The sequence below is a fragment of the Lithobates pipiens genome, unplaced genomic scaffold (genome assembly GCF_037356315.1).
Source record: "Lithobates pipiens isolate NorthernLeopardFrog02 unplaced genomic scaffold, aLitPip1_a1.2 Scaffold_18, whole genome shotgun sequence".
NCBI classification, from domain to species: Eukaryota; Metazoa; Chordata; class Amphibia; order Anura; family Ranidae; genus Lithobates; species Lithobates pipiens.
In genome coordinates, this window is record NW_027507758.1 from 464,446,387 (window position 1) to 464,462,595 (window position 16,209).

At 44.6% G+C, this 16,209-nt stretch overlaps 1 long non-coding RNA gene across 1 annotated transcript; it reads left to right on the top strand.

Annotated features, from left to right (window-relative positions):
* The first annotated feature begins 714 nt into the window (after positions 1-714).
* On the top strand, positions 715-13,209 carry LOC143990211 (uncharacterized). The gene is made up of 3 exons (XR_013277219.1): positions 715-820; positions 4,006-4,167; positions 12,832-13,209. It is a non-coding gene; the product is annotated as an uncharacterized LOC143990211 (long non-coding RNA).
* The last annotated feature ends 3,000 nt before the right edge of the window (positions 13,210-16,209 follow it).

Below are 16,209 nucleotides of genomic sequence, written 5' to 3' on the forward strand. Positions count from 1 at the left end.
TTTGAAACATTGAAACAACAGCTTACTCTTTGGTAGCCCTAGACAGTAGCAGCTCCCCAGATGCAGCGCAGCAGCCACATGGTCTGACCGCAAAATGTCATCAGTAGCTCTCTCTGGGTATTTCTCTGGGTAGCTTCCATGTGGCTCAGCAGCAAAGTCTTGCAGTAGCTTACCCCTACAGCACAGATCTGCAGCCACATGGTCCTGGAAGGCTTCCAGCAATTGTCAGCAACAGCAGCACTGAGTACCTGTATAGCTCCCAGTATCTCTTGAATTTCTGTCCTGAGCGCTGTCCTCCAGATTCACCTCTGCAGTTCCTGTAATACACCTGCAGGCCTCCCCTGCCACTGTGCCTGACCTCTCCCCAGGCTCCATTCTCCTCACAAGCAGGGCCGTCTTTAACGCAGGGCAAAAGGGGCAGCTGCCCTGGGCCCTGTCATTGCTGGGGGGCCCAAAGCAAGCTGCCACTTAAGCCCTGCGATTCCCGCATTTTTCCTGGAGTAGCGCGTGCAGCCGATTTCAACCAACCCCCCCCCCCCCCCCGCGCGCGCGCGCGCGGAACTCTCCCAAGTTCTGCCCATATTTATTATACAGGAGAGCGGGACAGCTGCGGGTTTCATGTGTTTGAGCCCGCTCGTCCCGCTTCTCCCTCTATCAGGAGCTGCGGGCCCGAATCAGTGACAGAGCAGCGCTCTGTGTTCCTCCCGCCTCCACCCCGCCTGCCAGACCTGTGTAGCACACAGCCGAGTGAAGTTTTCTGGCTGTGTGCTGGGTCTGATAAGCGGACTCCGGAGACTGTGTTGCACCGCCGAGTGATCAGGTAAGTGCAAGTGCAGACTGCAGAGAATTGCTGGTACAGGGGTGGACATGGGGGAGGGGGGTGCAGAAGTGAGAGGTGGACATGGGGGAGTACAAAGGTGGAGGAGGTACAGAGGTGAACATGGGGCGCTACAGAGGTGGACATGGGGTGGTACAGAGGTGGACATGGGGCGGTACAGAGGTGGAGGAGGTACAGAGGTGGACATGGGGTGGTACAGAGGTGGAGGAGGTACAGAGGTGGACATGGGGAGTACAGAGGTGGAGGAGGTACAGAGGTGGACATGGGGAGTACAGAGGTGGAGGAGGTACAGAGGTGGACATGGGGGGTACAGAGGTGGAGGAGGTACAGAGGTGGACATGGGGGGGTACAGAGGTGAAGGAGATACAGAGGTGGACATGGGGGGGTACAGAGGTGAAGGAGATACAGAGGTAGACATGGGGGGGTACAGAGGTGAAGGAGATACAGAGGTGGACATGGGGGGTACAGAGGTGGACATGGGAGGTACAGAGGTGGACATGTAGGGGTACAGAGATGGAAATGGGGGGTACAGAGGTGGAGGGGGTTACATAGATGAACCGAGAGGTGGACGGGGGTACAAAGGTTGACATGGGGCTGTACAGAGGTGGACATGGGGGGTACAGAGGTGGACATGGGGGGGTACAGAGGTGGACATGTAGGGGTACAGAGATGGAAATGGGGGTACAGAGGTGGAGGGGGTTACATAGATGAACCGAGAGGTGGACGGGGGTACAAAGGTTGACATGGGGATGTACAGAGGTGGACATGGGGGGTACAGAGGTGGACGGGGGTACAGAGGTGGAGGAGGTACAGAGGTGGACATGGGGGGGTTCAGAGGTGGAGGAGGTACAGAGGTGGAGGAGGTACAGAGGTGGACATGGGGGGTACAGAGGTGGAGGAGGTACAGAGGTGGACATGGGGGGGTACAGAGGTGGACATGGGGGGGTACAGAGGTGGAGGAGGTACAGAGGTGGACATGGGGGGGTACAGAGGTGAAGGAGATACAGAGGTGGACATGGGGGGTACAGAGGTGGACATGGGGGGTACAGAGATGGAAATGGGGGTACAGAGGTGGAGGGGGTTACATAGATGAACCGAGAAGTGGATGGGGGTACAAAGGTTGACATGGGGATGTACAGAGGGGGACAGGGGTACAGAGGTGGACATGGGGGGTACAGAGGTGGACGGGGGTACAGAGGTGGACATGGGGGTACAGAGGTGGACATGGGGGTACAGAGGTGGAGGGGGTTACATAGATGAACCGAGAGGTGGACGGGGTACAAAGGTTGACATGGGGATGTACAGAGGGGGACAGGGGGGTACAGAGGTGGACATGGGGGGGTACAGAGCTGGAGGAGGTACAGAGGTGGATATGGGGGAGTACAGAGGTGGAGGAGGTACAGAGGTGGACATGGGGGGTACAGAGGTGGAGGAGGTACAGAGGTGGACATGGGGGGGTACAGAGGTGAAGGAGATACAGAGGTGGACATAGGGGGGTACAGAGGTGGACATGGGGGGGGTACAGAGGTGAAGGAGATACAGAGGTGGACATGGGGGGGTACAGAGATGGAAATGGGGGTACAGAGGTGGAGGGGGTTACATTGATGAACCGAGAGGTGGACGGGGGTACAAAGGTTGACATGGGGGTGTACAGATTGGGACGGGGGGTACAGAAGTGGACATGGGGGGTACAGAGGTGGACATGGGGGTACAGAGGTGGAGGGGGTTACATAGATGAACCGAGAGGTGGACAGGGGTACAAAGGTTGATATGGGGATGTACAGAGGGGGACGGGGGTACTGAGGTGGACATGGGGGGGTACAGAGGTGAGCTGTAGATGAGGGAGCAGAGGTAAGCAAATTGATGTACAGAAGTGACCAATAGATGGTTACTTTGGGGGAGGGGGGAGGATATGCAAGTACTGCCCCTTGTGCTGATTTTTTTCTCTGCCCTGTATGATACAAACACCTCACAGTACACCCCCCCCCAATCCCTGTGTGTCATCCTGGACTCCTATCTCCCCCTTCCCCCCATCGTCTTGAACTCCCCCATCTCTTCCCTCCCCCAATCATCCTGGACTCCCCTATCCCCCCATCATCTTGGACTCCGCTATCTCCCCCCCCACCCATCATCCTGGACTTCTCTATCTATTCCACCATCATTCTTCTTATTATTATTCGGGATTTATATAACGCCAACAGTTTGTGCAGTGCTTTACAACATGAGGGCAGACAGTACAGTTACAATACAATGCAATACATAAGTTTACGTGTGTTTTGTTTTTTCGAATGTTGGGGTGGAGAGACAATGTGCATGGGGGGGGGGTGGGCCCAAGAATTTTTTTTTCCCAGGGCCCAATCAATAGTAAAGACGGCCCTGCTCACAAGCATATACAGTACATGTGCTTTACTGCCATTCTTAACTGCTCTGGCGGTTTGGCGACATTTTTGCCACTCCCCAACCATCTAGCATTGTTCTTCATTGATTTTAAAATAGGACAGATAGAGCTGTACACATGCATGTGTGAGGCAAAAATAATTCATAATTTTGCTTCTTTCAGAAGAGCCTAGATTTTGGGGGAAAAGGGACAAATGCGGGTTAACTGTGTTATAGCACAAATCCATGTTCAAGATGTGTTACAGCACTTTAATTAGTGCTCTAAACTTCACTTTGGTTTTCAGATTTTTTCACAAGGGAAAGTAATGTTAAAGGGGTAGTGGCTTTAAAGGCAAAGTGATGTAGAGGAAAAGACCAGCACTGTGGCATGGTTAAACTGTGAAGCAATAGTAGGCATTTTTGGTAGAATACAGGGCATAGAGAAGGTAATTGCTCCTAGGAGGGGTAGATGTATTTAGATTGCTTTGCAAACGCAGAGTTTTTGATCTTTCATTTGCAGTCAAGAATTCTAGGAGGTCTCAATTCTGTGTGGGACATCAGTTATCCTTTTGACTTTATTTTGTTTTAGTTTTATTGTCAATATATTCACTTGATGTAATAAATCGCACTGTCTGCCATGTATCATATATGTTTTGCAGGATACACATTTAATGTGTCTTGATGTGATTTTCTTTTATCGTTTATTTGCTCTTAAGAGGAATATGTAGCTTTTTTGTTTTGAGTTTTGTTTTTAATTTTTTTTTGTCATTCTTTATTTGTTTCCAATTTAGTTTTTCGGCATTTGTTGCTGTATCAGAGTACAGAAATCATCGTTCCGAAAACGATCAATAGAATGCCTGATGATACCCCAGAAAGGGCATGAATCTCACCCTGTAAATGCTAGCTATAACAGAACAGAAACAACTATCTATTAATAATGCACTTTGCACAAGGTAAATGTGGTGTGAGGGCACAGAGCGGCACGAGGGCTGGTGTAGTAGGATAGATCACCAGATCACCACATAGGGACCAGAGACTGGGACATGGTGGCACTTGATCAGTAGAAAGGAGTGTAGCCAGGACACACGCCAAAAGTTCATCAACAGCCAGGCAACAAGGTACAGGAACATCAGACAGAGGCAGAATGAGAATACAAGCTGTGATCAGTACACAGCAGGACAGTGGGGTAAAGGAAAGTAAGGAAGGAGCAGAGTCAGAGTACAAGCCGAGGTCACAACAGGTAGGCAGGAATCCAGAGATCAGAGGTCGGGGTAAGCTAGGTCATGCATAGGAAGGCCAATACAGAAGGTTGGAGCGCATGTAAAACAGGAACTAGCTAAGAACCACACAGCAATCTGTTCATGTCACAATCCACTTTAACCACTTGACCACTGGGCACTTAAAGAGGAAGTAAACCCTGATGAGTTTACTTCCTCTTTTTTTCCCTGCAAAGGTAAAGCATAATGGACTACTATGCATCGCATAGTAGCCCATTATGTGTCACTTACCTGACACAGGAGCCAGCGAAGTCGCCGCTGTCCCCTGTAGTCCGCCGCATCCATCTTGCTTGTGGCGTCTCGCAGCTCTGCCGAATGACAGCGGCGAAGCCGCAATGACGTCACTCCCGCGCATGCGCACGGGAGTGGCGTCTCGCAGCTCCGCCGCTGTCATTCGGCAAAGCCGCGATGACGTCACTCCCGCGCATGCGCACGGGAGTCGACAAATGCGGCAGCTCCATTCTTGGAACTGCCGCGTTTAGTGCGCCTGCGCGCCGCTGTCTACGGCGCATGCGCCGTAGACAGCGGTGCCCGTTTTCGGGCAAATATCTCCTAAACCATATAGGTTTAGGAGATATTTCTTGGACCTACAGGTAAGCCTTAATCTAGGCTTACCTGTAGGTCAAAGTGGTTTGTAAGGGTTTACTTCCTCTTTAACCACTTGAGGACCGCCGTATTGCCATTGTACGTCAGCACAATGGCACAGGCAGGCATAATCACGTACATCTACGTGATTGCCTTCCAGCGGGTAGGGGGTCCGATCGGACCCCCTCCCGCTGGTTACGGCGGTCCGATTCGGTCCAGGAGCGCTCCGTGATGAGGGGATGGCCATTGGTTTTCGGCCACCCCCTCTGGATCGCTCCTGGCCAATGAGAAGCTTCCTCCCCTGTGTATTGTTTACACAGGAAGGAGGAAGTGATGTCATTCTCCTCGGGGCGGTCTTTTTGACCGGACTACGAGGAGAACAGTAAAAGTAAGTGTGCACCAACACTACACTGACATGTAGGTACACACAGGCACACAAACCCCCCCCGACCCCCCCCCCGATCGCCCCCCGATCCCCCCCCCGCCCCCCCTCCCCCCCCAGTCACAGTGTCACTGATTGCATTGATCATTTCTTTACTGATCAATGCATTCAGTGTCAGTTGTGACAGTAAAAACTGTCAGGACAGTTAGTGTTAGGTCCAGGGTAGCCCCCTATCACCCCCAATAAAGATTTAACCCCCTGATTGCCCCTAGAGTTAACCCTTTCACCCCCTTTTGCCAGTGTCACTAAGCGATCATTTTTCTGATCGCTGCATGTGTCGCTAGTGTCGCTAGGTAGCTAGTTATTTTTTTAGGTTCACCGCCAGGTTTTTATATCGCTAGGTACCCCGATATACTACCCAATAATGTTTTTAACCCCCTGATTGCCGCTAGTTAACCCTTTCACCCCCTTTTGCCAGTGTCACTAAGCGATCGTTTTTCTGATCGCTGCATTAGTGTCGCTACAGTCGCTAGGTAGCTAGTTATTTTTTTAGGTTCACCGCCAGGTTTTTATAGCGCTAGGTACCCCGATATACTACCCAATAATGTTTTTAACCCCCTGATTGCCGCTAGTTAACCCTTTCACCCCCTTTTGCCAGTGTCACTAAGCGATCATTTTTCTGATCGCTGCATGTGTCGCTAGGTAGCTAGTTATTTTTTTAGGTTCACCGCCAGGTTTTTATATCGCTAGGTACCCCGATATACTACCCAATAATGTTTTTAACCCCCTGATTGCCGCTAGTTAACCCTTTCACCCCCTTTTGCCAGTGTCACTAAGCGATCGTTTTTCTGATCGCTGCATTAGTGTCGCTACAGTCGCTAGGTAGCTAGTTATTTTTTTAGGTTCACCGCCAGGTTTTTATAGCGCTAGGTACCCCGATATACTACCCAATAATGGTTTTAACCCCCTGATTTCCGCTAGTTAACCCTTTCACCCCCTTTTGCCAGTGTCACTAAGCGATAATTTTTCTGAACGCTGCATCAGTGTCGCTAGTGTCGCTAGGTAGCTAGTTATTTTTTTAGGTTCACCGCCAGGTTTTTATAGCGCTAGGTACCCCGATATACTACCCAATAATGGTTTTAACCCCCTGATTGCTGCTAGTTAACCCTTTCACCCCCTTTCACCAGCGATCACAGTATAAGTGTCACTGGTGACGCTGGTTAGCCAGTTAGTTATTTAGGTTCCCCGTCAGGTTTTTATATAGCGCCAGGGACCCCCATATACTACCTAATAAAAATTTGAACCACCTGATTGCCCCTAGTTAACCCTTTCACCACTGATCACCGTATAAGTGTTACGGGTGACTCTGGTTAGTTTGTTTTTTATAGCATTTTATATTCAAATCCGGAAGGCAGTGCTTGGTTTTCGGGGTCCCGTACGTGGCTAGGCTCCCAAAAAGTCCCCCACATGTGGTATCCCCGTACTCGGGAGAAGCAGCAGAATTTATTTTGGGGTGTAATTTGACTTCTGCCCATAGCATGTGTGAGCAATATATCACTTAGTGACAACTTTGTGCAAAAAAAAAAAAGTTTGTAATATTCCCGCAACTTTTGGCAAAATATAAAATATTCCATGGACTCAACATGCCTCTCAGTAAATAGCTTGGGGTGTCTACTTTCCAAAATGGGGTCATTTGGGGGGGTTTTGTGCTATTTTGGCATTTTATGGCCTTCGAAACTGTGATAGGTAGTGAGGAGTTAAATCAAAAATTTGCACCCTTAGAAATCCTGAAGGTGGTGATTGGTTTTCGGGGTGCCGTGCGCGACTAGACTCCCAAAAAGTCCCACACATGTGGTATCCCCGTATTCGGGAGAAGCAGCAGAATGTATTTTGGGGTGCAATTCCACATATAACCATGGCATGTGTGAGCAATATATCATTTAGTGACAACTTTTTGTAAAAAAAATTTTTTTTTTTTTTTTTTGTCATTATTCAATCCCTTAGGACAAAAAAAATAAATATTCAATGGGCTCAACATACCCATCAGCAATTTCCTTGGGGTGTCTACTTTCCAAAATGGGGTCATTTGGGGGGGATTTGTACTGCCCTGCCATTTTAGCACCTCAAGAAATGAGATCGGCAGTCATAAATTAAAAGCTGTGTAAATTCCAGAAAATGTACTCTAGTTTGTAGACGCTATAACTTTTGCGCAAACCAAAAAATATTCGCTTATTGACATTTTTTTTACTAAAGACATGTGGCTGAATAAATTTTGCCCTCAATGTATGACTAAAATTTAGTTTATTCGATTTTTCTTATAACAAAAACATTTATATCGCAAAAAAAAAAAATCGCAGAGGCAATCAAATACCATCAAAAGAAAGCTCTATTTGTGGGAAGAAAAGGACGCAAATTTCGTTTGGGTGCAATATTGCATGACCGCGCAATTACCAGTTAAAGCAGCGCAGTGCGAAATTGCAAAAAGACCTCTGGTCCTTAAGGTATTTATTGGTCCGAGGCTGAAGTGGTTAAACACCCTTAATAACCAGACCAATTTTCAGCTTTCGGTGCTCTCACATTTTGAATGACAATTACTCAGTCATGCAACACTGGACCTATATGAAATTTTTGTCCTTTTTTTCACACAAATGGAGCTTTCTTTTGGTGGTATTTAATCACCGCTGGGTTTTTTATTTTTTGTGCTATAAAAGAAAAAATACAGAAAATTCTGTAAAAAAATGAATTTTTCTTTGTTTCTGTTATAAAATTTAGCAGATAAGTAATTTTTTCTTCATAAATTTTGGCCAAAATTTATACTACTACATATCTTTGGTAAAAATAAGTACAAATTGGTGGTTATTATTTGGTCTTTGTGAAAGTTATAGAGTCCACAAGCTATGGCGCCAATATCTGAAAATTGATCACACCTGAAGTACTGACGGCCTATTTGAATTCTTGAGACCCTAACATGCCAGAAAAGTACAAATACCCCCCAAATGACCCCTTTTTGGAAAGAAGACATTCCAAGGTATTTAGTAAGAGGCATGATGAGTTTTTTGAAGTTGTCATTTTTTCCCACAATTCTTTGCAAAATCAAGATTTTTTTTTACTTTTTTTCACAAAATTGTCATATTATCAGTTTATTTCTCACACACAGCATATGCATACCACAAATTACACCCCAAAACACATTCTACTATTTCTCCCGAGTACGGCGATACCACATGTGTGAGACTTTTACACAGTGTGGCCACATACAGAGGCCCAACATGCATGGTGCGCCATCAGGCGTTCTCTAGCATCCAGGACAATTCTGACATTTCTCTCCTACATGTAAAAATCATCATTTATTTGCTAGAAAATTACATAGAATCCCAAAACATTATATATGTTTTTTTAGCAAACACCCTGGAGAATACAATGGTGGTCGTTGCTTTTTATCTCGCACGGTATTTGCGCAGCAATTTTTCGAATGCTTTTTTTTGAAAAAAAAAACAGTTTTGTGCAAAAAAAAAAAAACACACACAGTAAAGTTAGCCCAATTTTTGCATAATGTGAAAAATGAAGTTACACCGAGTAAATCGATACCTAACATGTCACTCTTCAAAATTGCACAGGCTCGTGGAATGGCGCCAAACGTCGCTACTTAAAAATCCCCATAGGCGACGATTTAATTTTTTTTTACTGGTTATATGTTTTGAGTTACAGAGGAGGTCTAGGGCTAGAATTATTGCTCTCACTCTAACGTTCGCAGCGATACCTCACATGTGTGGTTTGAACACCGTTTTCATATGTGGGCGGGACTTACGTATGCGTTCGCTTCTGCATGCGAGCACATGGGGACAGGGGAGCTTTAAAAAAAAAAAATGTATTGTTCATTTTACTTTATTTATTTTAGTTTGACATTTTTTGTCCCCAAAAATACATTTTTGATCACTTTTATTCCTATTACAAGGAATGTAAACATCCCTTGTAATAGGAATATGGCATGACAGGTCCTCTTTACAGTGAGATATGGGGTCAATAAGACCCCGCATCTCACCTCTAAGCTGGGAAGCCTGAAAAAAAAAAAAATGATTCTGGATTTGATCGTATTGGCGAGTCAGTAGAAGCACCGGAGGGCGGCGGGAGGGGGGGTGTCTATGGCTGGGTATTGCAGGGTATCACCGACTATGGCTGGGTATGGCTGGGGATCTCAGAGGGTCCTGTGGACCCGGCGGTCACGGATGCTCCCGAGTGCACGCCCTAGGGGGCGCGCGAGCAGAGTTAAGAAACCGCCCTGTAGCCGTCATTCGGCTATAGGGCGGTTGTTAAGTGGTTAAATAGGCTGTTTGGCACCAATGCCAGTGCTGAGTGTGCACATGTGCCACTTAATGTGCAAGCTAATACTATGGAGCTTGTGCGCCAGTACATGTCCAGTACACACACTGCAGTAAGCATTTGCTCAGAGTTTGCTAAGCATTTGGGCAGCATACAACAATATTCTTGTCCTAAATGTACTAAGCTTTTCATACAATAACAGTCTTCAACGTATGAAGGCTCTGTATCTGTGGGATGTGTAGACTTGGTCCAACGCATGTCACAGCTGAATGCTTCCTCAGGAGACCTCAGGGTGAACAATAAATGGTAAATCACAGAGAATAGAATGCACCACTGTGTGGCCTAAAAGGCCTAAAATCTTTATGCCTTTCAGGGCACACAGTGGTGCATGTTGTCAGACGTGGAGTGTCTCCAGAAGAGTGTCTCCTACTAACCCTGCATTAAGTCATTTCAGTGTCACTATATACTAGTTTATTACCTTTTGTCTACATTTTGTTTTCATAGACACTCTGGGTGCAGGATCCACCCTAATATATATATATATATATATATATATATATATATATATATATATATACAGTGCCTTGCGAAAGTATTCCGCCCCCTTGAACTTTTCAACCTTTTGCCACATTTCAGGCTTCAAACATAAAGATATAACATTTTAATTTTTTGTAAAGAATCACCAACAAGTGGGACACAATTGTGAAGTGGAACGAAATCTATTGGATAATTGAAACTTTTTTAGCAAATAAAAAACTGAAAAGTGGTGCGTGCAAAATTATTCAGCCCCTTTACTTTCAGTGCAGCAAACTCACTCCAGAAGTTCAGCGAGGATCTCTGAATGATCCAATGTTGTCCTAAATGACTGATGGTGATAAATAGAATCCACCTGTGTGTAATCAAGTCTCTGTATAAATGCACCTGCTCTGTGATAGTCTCAGGGTTCTGTTGAAAGCGCAGAGAGCCTCATGAAGACCAAGGAACACACCAGGCAGGTCCGTAATACTGTTGTGGAGAAGTTTAAAGCTGGATTTGGATACAAAAAGATTTCCCAAGCTTTAAACATCCCAAGGAGTACTGTGCAAGCGATCATTTTGAAATGGAAGGAGTATCAGACCACTGCAAATCTATCAAGACCTGGCCATCCCTCTAAACTTTCAGCTCAGACAAGGAGAAGACTGATCAGAGATGCAGCCAAGAGGCCCATGATCACTCTGGATGAACTGCAGAAAACTACAGCTGAGGTGGGAGAGTCTGTCCATAGGACAACAATCAGTCGTACACTGCACAAATCTGGCCTTTATGGAAGAGTGGCAAGAAGAAAGCCATTTCTCAAAGATATCCATAAAAAGTCTCGTCTAAAGTTTGCCACAAGCCACCTGGGAGACACACCAAACATGTGGAAGAAGGTGCTCTGGTCAGATGAAACCAAAATTGAACTTTTTGCCCACAATGCAAAACGATATATTTGGCGTAAAAGCAACACAGCTCATCACCCTCAACACACCATCCCCACTGTCAAACATGGTGGTGGCAGCATCATGGTTTGGGCCTGCTTTTCTTCAGCAGGGACAGGGAAGATGGTTAAAATTGAGGGGAAGATGGATGCAGCCAAATACAGGACCATTCTGGATGAAAACCTGTTGGAGTCTGCAAAAGACCTGAAACTGGGACGGAGATTTATCTTCCAACAAGACAATGATCCCAAACATACAGCAAAATCTACAAAGGAATGGTTCACAAATAAACGTATCCAGGTGTTAGAATGGCCAAGTCAAAGTCCAGACCTGAATCCAATCGAGAATCTGTGGAATGAGCTGAAAACTGCTGTTCACAAACGCTCTCTATCCAACCTCACTGAGCTCGAGCTGTTTTGCAAGGAAGAATGGGCAAGAATTTCAGTCTCTCGATGTGCAAAACTGATAGAGACATACCCCAAGCGACTTGCAGCTGTAATCGCAGCAAAAGGTGGCTCTACAAAGTATTAACGCAAAGGGGGCCGAATAATTTTGCATGCCCCACTTTTCATTTTTTTATTAGTTAAAAAAGTTTCAAAAATCCAATAGATTTCGTTCCACTTCACAATTGTGTCCCACTTGTTGGTGATTCTTCACAAAAAAAATGTTTTTATATCTTTATGTTTGAAGCCTGAAATGTGGCAAAAGGTTGAAAAGTTCAAGGGGGGCGAATACTTTCGCAAGGCACTGTATATATATGAGGGCTTCTCATATACTGTAAGATACATTTTTGATCAGAATTATACCATCAGAATTTAGAAACCATCTAGGGTATGTTTATTATGTATGTTATATTTTAATATTTTCTTAATTTTCTTAATTTAATATATTTTTTTATTATACCCCATTAGATCATTTGGACACAATAATTAATCAATCTTACTATCCACACATACATATTTCTTATATTTTGATGTATAGGTTTTTCACATTGTCATCCTGCAACAAGGTTGCAGTATATTTATCATCTTAGTTCCCTCTCTTCCCTTATTGGAGCACCTCAAGTGGATTTATTTGGGGTTTCACATGGTTGCCAGGTTTAAATGTGCCAAAGTCTATTTGGAAACTACATCGGCAAATCTAAATCGGTAAATTTATTTATGCAACATGCAGTGAAAATTTTATGTCAATAGCACCTTTAGAAATATATTTACCTAGAAAAATTGTGAATTGTTCAATACTTATTTTACCCACTGTATGTAGTAAAGTAGAGGTGAGGTGCTACAATCCAATAAGATGAGGGGATCGTCCAGAGCTGCTGGGTGCAGAAGGGCAGTTACACAGCTGTAATAGCAATAGTGAAAATACAGAGTCCGCAACTCCTTGCTTGCTCTTAAAAATCTTCAAAATGTATTGGTTCTCCTTAAAAGAGATCTACTGTCTAGATACAGTGTCTTTTATGGAGAACCAATAATTTCTTAAGATTTTTAAGAGCAAGCAAGGAGTTGCAGACTATCTCTTTTTATGTTCCTATTTATATATATTTCTATTGTTCTATTGAGATATTTATTCTGTTTTTTTCTATTTTGATTGTAGAATACCCCTCACTTGAAGAAGCGAAACACGTTGAGAACAAGAACCCTCCGACAGCTTATCTTTGTGAACACTATATTTCTGTACTCTCAATCACAGGAAGTACCCACATTATTGTATTCCCTTGAGTAAACTCTGGGTATAATATGCCGTGGAGGGGTTTTTGAGGGTGAGGGATGTGTTCAGTGGGATTATATGTTCTATATGTTTATGTACATTTATTTTGCTTTAGTGTAATGATCCATATACAAAAACATTGAGCACTGCAAAACTTCCCTCTGCAGTCCAAAGCACAGTTTAGGTGTCGATGTTCAAACAAGCTCATCCAGGCTAGCTAAAACAGGTCAGAAGACAGAAGGTAGAACCACTGCACACTGGAACCCAGCCACTATATAGAAAGGTAAAGATATGGCTTCAGCCTGAACTCCTGGCTTTGCACTAGAGGAGCATAGCCAGGAGGAGTTCAAGCTGAAGCCATATCTTTACCTTTCTATATAGTGGCTGGATTCCGCTATGTTGCGTTTCTACCTTCTGTCTTCCAATTTGATTTGAATGATGATGAGTCTAATGTTGACCATTTGAACAATAGCTATTATCTGCCTGATGACTAGATGTGAATAAAGAACTAAATTTTAACATCTGTGTGTGTACATAACATTTATTTGACAGATTGTCCACCTATAAAGTCACATTCCTATCTGTTCCTCTACCTGTATTTTGGGAAAGTATTAATGTTGTGCAATGTAAAGTCCTAGTTCCTGAAGAGGCCCTGAAAGCAGTGGCAAATTCGACCACCCATAAAGGAGAGTGGGCTGTGTCTGTTCTGCAAAACCAGAGCAGACACGGACCAGCTTTTCATGGACAGATTACCCACTGAGCAGGTAGACTTCTGGCAAGGTTCACCCCATATGAAACGGGCCTAACTGATAAGGACACTGCGTTCCTGGCAAGATTAACAGGTATTTTCTGTAATTGCTGATAATGTTCTGTACCATTCACAAAATGTAATGTAAAGGCATTCTGTAAATAGACTATGGGAGAAAAGGGGCAGATAAATGACACTATAACTTCTGTGTATAAGAACCACAGCTGTTATAATCACAACATCGGGAGAATAGTGAATGCTTTATTACCCAGCAGGAATGAAATTGTAGATAATGTAGGGAGACAGAAGAACTGAGCATACGTTTAAAACGTCAGGAAAAACAACTCAAAATTAGAGAGTTTCCTAATAGTTAAGTGGGAACAATAGGGACTATTGCGGTATCATGTAGTAATCAAAAAATAATAGTTCATAAAATTTACTCATATTTTATTATAAATAGATATACACAAATATACAAATAACAAGACAGAAATAGACAAAATAGATTCTTGACTGTGGCACCAGAGGGCAGGTTTACCTGATGGTCTGCGCCTGCCAAGCCTTCTATGTAGGAAAGACCATCAGGGAACTACACCAGCACCTTGGTGACCACTTATATTACTCGACTAACGGCAAAATGACCATGGTAGGCCGCCATGTTGGTATACATCACAAATTTCAATTTGAAGTGGTGAAATTTCTGGAAGTCATCCCACAGGACCCCAGAGGGGGGAATTGGGATCAGGAGATTTCGAGACGAGAAACATTATGGATCGAACGGCTTAATGCCCTTACCCCTCCCGGCTTAAACGAAGCTCACTCCTATAAGTGCTTTCTTTAAAAAACATTGTACACATGCATATGTATCTATAAGCATACTTAATGCATTGTAGCATTGGGTTGGTTTATTGGATATGTATGTGCATGTTTATTATGTTGCAACATTAGGAGGTTATCAGGATATGTGTAGATGTATATACATTCCTTATTGGGTTAATTAGTGGAGGAGTTCCCCCGGGGGGTGATGGGGTTTTCTCCCCCCCCCCTCCTTTCCCCCCCCTTTTCCCCTCCCCTCTCTCCCCACTATGTTTACATATAATAATAACAACATGCCCCAAGTGGTTGGCTTGCCTGCCCAGGCTTAACAGCCTATGCCGTTATTTATTTATTTGTTTTTGGGCTCTCTCCGTTCTCATTCCCCCCTTTTTTTCTTTCCCCTTCTTTCTTTTCCTCTGTTTTTGTGTTTTTTGTTTTTTCATTTTTACTCACCTGGGCACTAATACACTTTGAATATATCCAGTATTCTAGCATATCATGTTACTTTTTAAGTGTTTATTGTATTCTTTTCTCCTATGTTAAGATTTTGAATACGTTCTGACTTTGGCAATCTCCTGCAGGGCTGATTTTCACTCTAACTTGTGTAAATGTGATGGCGGCCGTATGGCTGACGGCTCTGGCTATCAGGGTGTGACTGCTAATATGAGCTGTCCCGCTTTGTGCTATGGCCCTCTGCCGGATGACCGCCATTAATTCTTATGTCTTTTGCTTTTTGTTATCTACAATGCTAATGTCATGCCTCTCTTCCCCCCTCCCCCCAGAGCCCTTTCAGCCATTAAGACCTGAGGAGTTTATTCTCCCCCCCTGGGGGCGGACATGTGGCTACCTTTTAGGGGGTGTTTATCATCTATGCCCCTTTCATTCTGCTGCGGACATTATGTTCAGCAGGGAATAGCTGCGCAATTGTAATTACAATGCGCTGGTAGCCTGACCCGGCTTAATCTCTGTCTAGTCTGGAGGGATGACAAACGGGGACTGCCTGGTGTGTAGGTACCCGCCTAGTTACGCCCTCCTGCACTCCCCCTGCTCTATCCTGTCCACGGGGGATTTTTCTCTGCACATGCGCGTACTCCGCGCTTGCGCAGTAGATGGAGGGACACTGAGAAGGAGCGCACAGCTGCGCTCTGATCATTTCTGGGTCGGGGGTATGTAAGACGCCGCCGGAACTTAATTGTCTGAGCGACGCCGTGGTGGAGGAGACACACACATGTATGGCTATCATTTTTAAGGTAAAGCCACCATTTATATCTCTGTCTTGCTATTTTCCTTTTCTATGCTTGCCATCCTCAAGTTTAGCTGCATTTATGACCCAGGCTGACTCAACCCTTTTCTCGGACTTTTCTAATAGAAAATACTTAATATTGAATCTATGGGTGCTGTATACTGAAGAGCTGCTGGGTTCTATTTTAAACAGCATACTTTACAGCGATTTTGACAGAGTATGGGTAGGTTTTGCCTAATAGCCATGCTTTTTGGTCTCCACTTAGTGATACAGACCATGGACCACTGGGTGCTCTCTTTCTCTGGTGTGATGGATTTTTTTCTATCTATCTTCCAACTAACTTAGCTCCCCTAAATTTTTCAGTCCATGGTCTTCAATATATCTTTATACATTTTTTCAATGGATCATGTTATTTACTCTCTATTCTAGTCCTTTATTCGCTGGGTAAAGCCTCTCT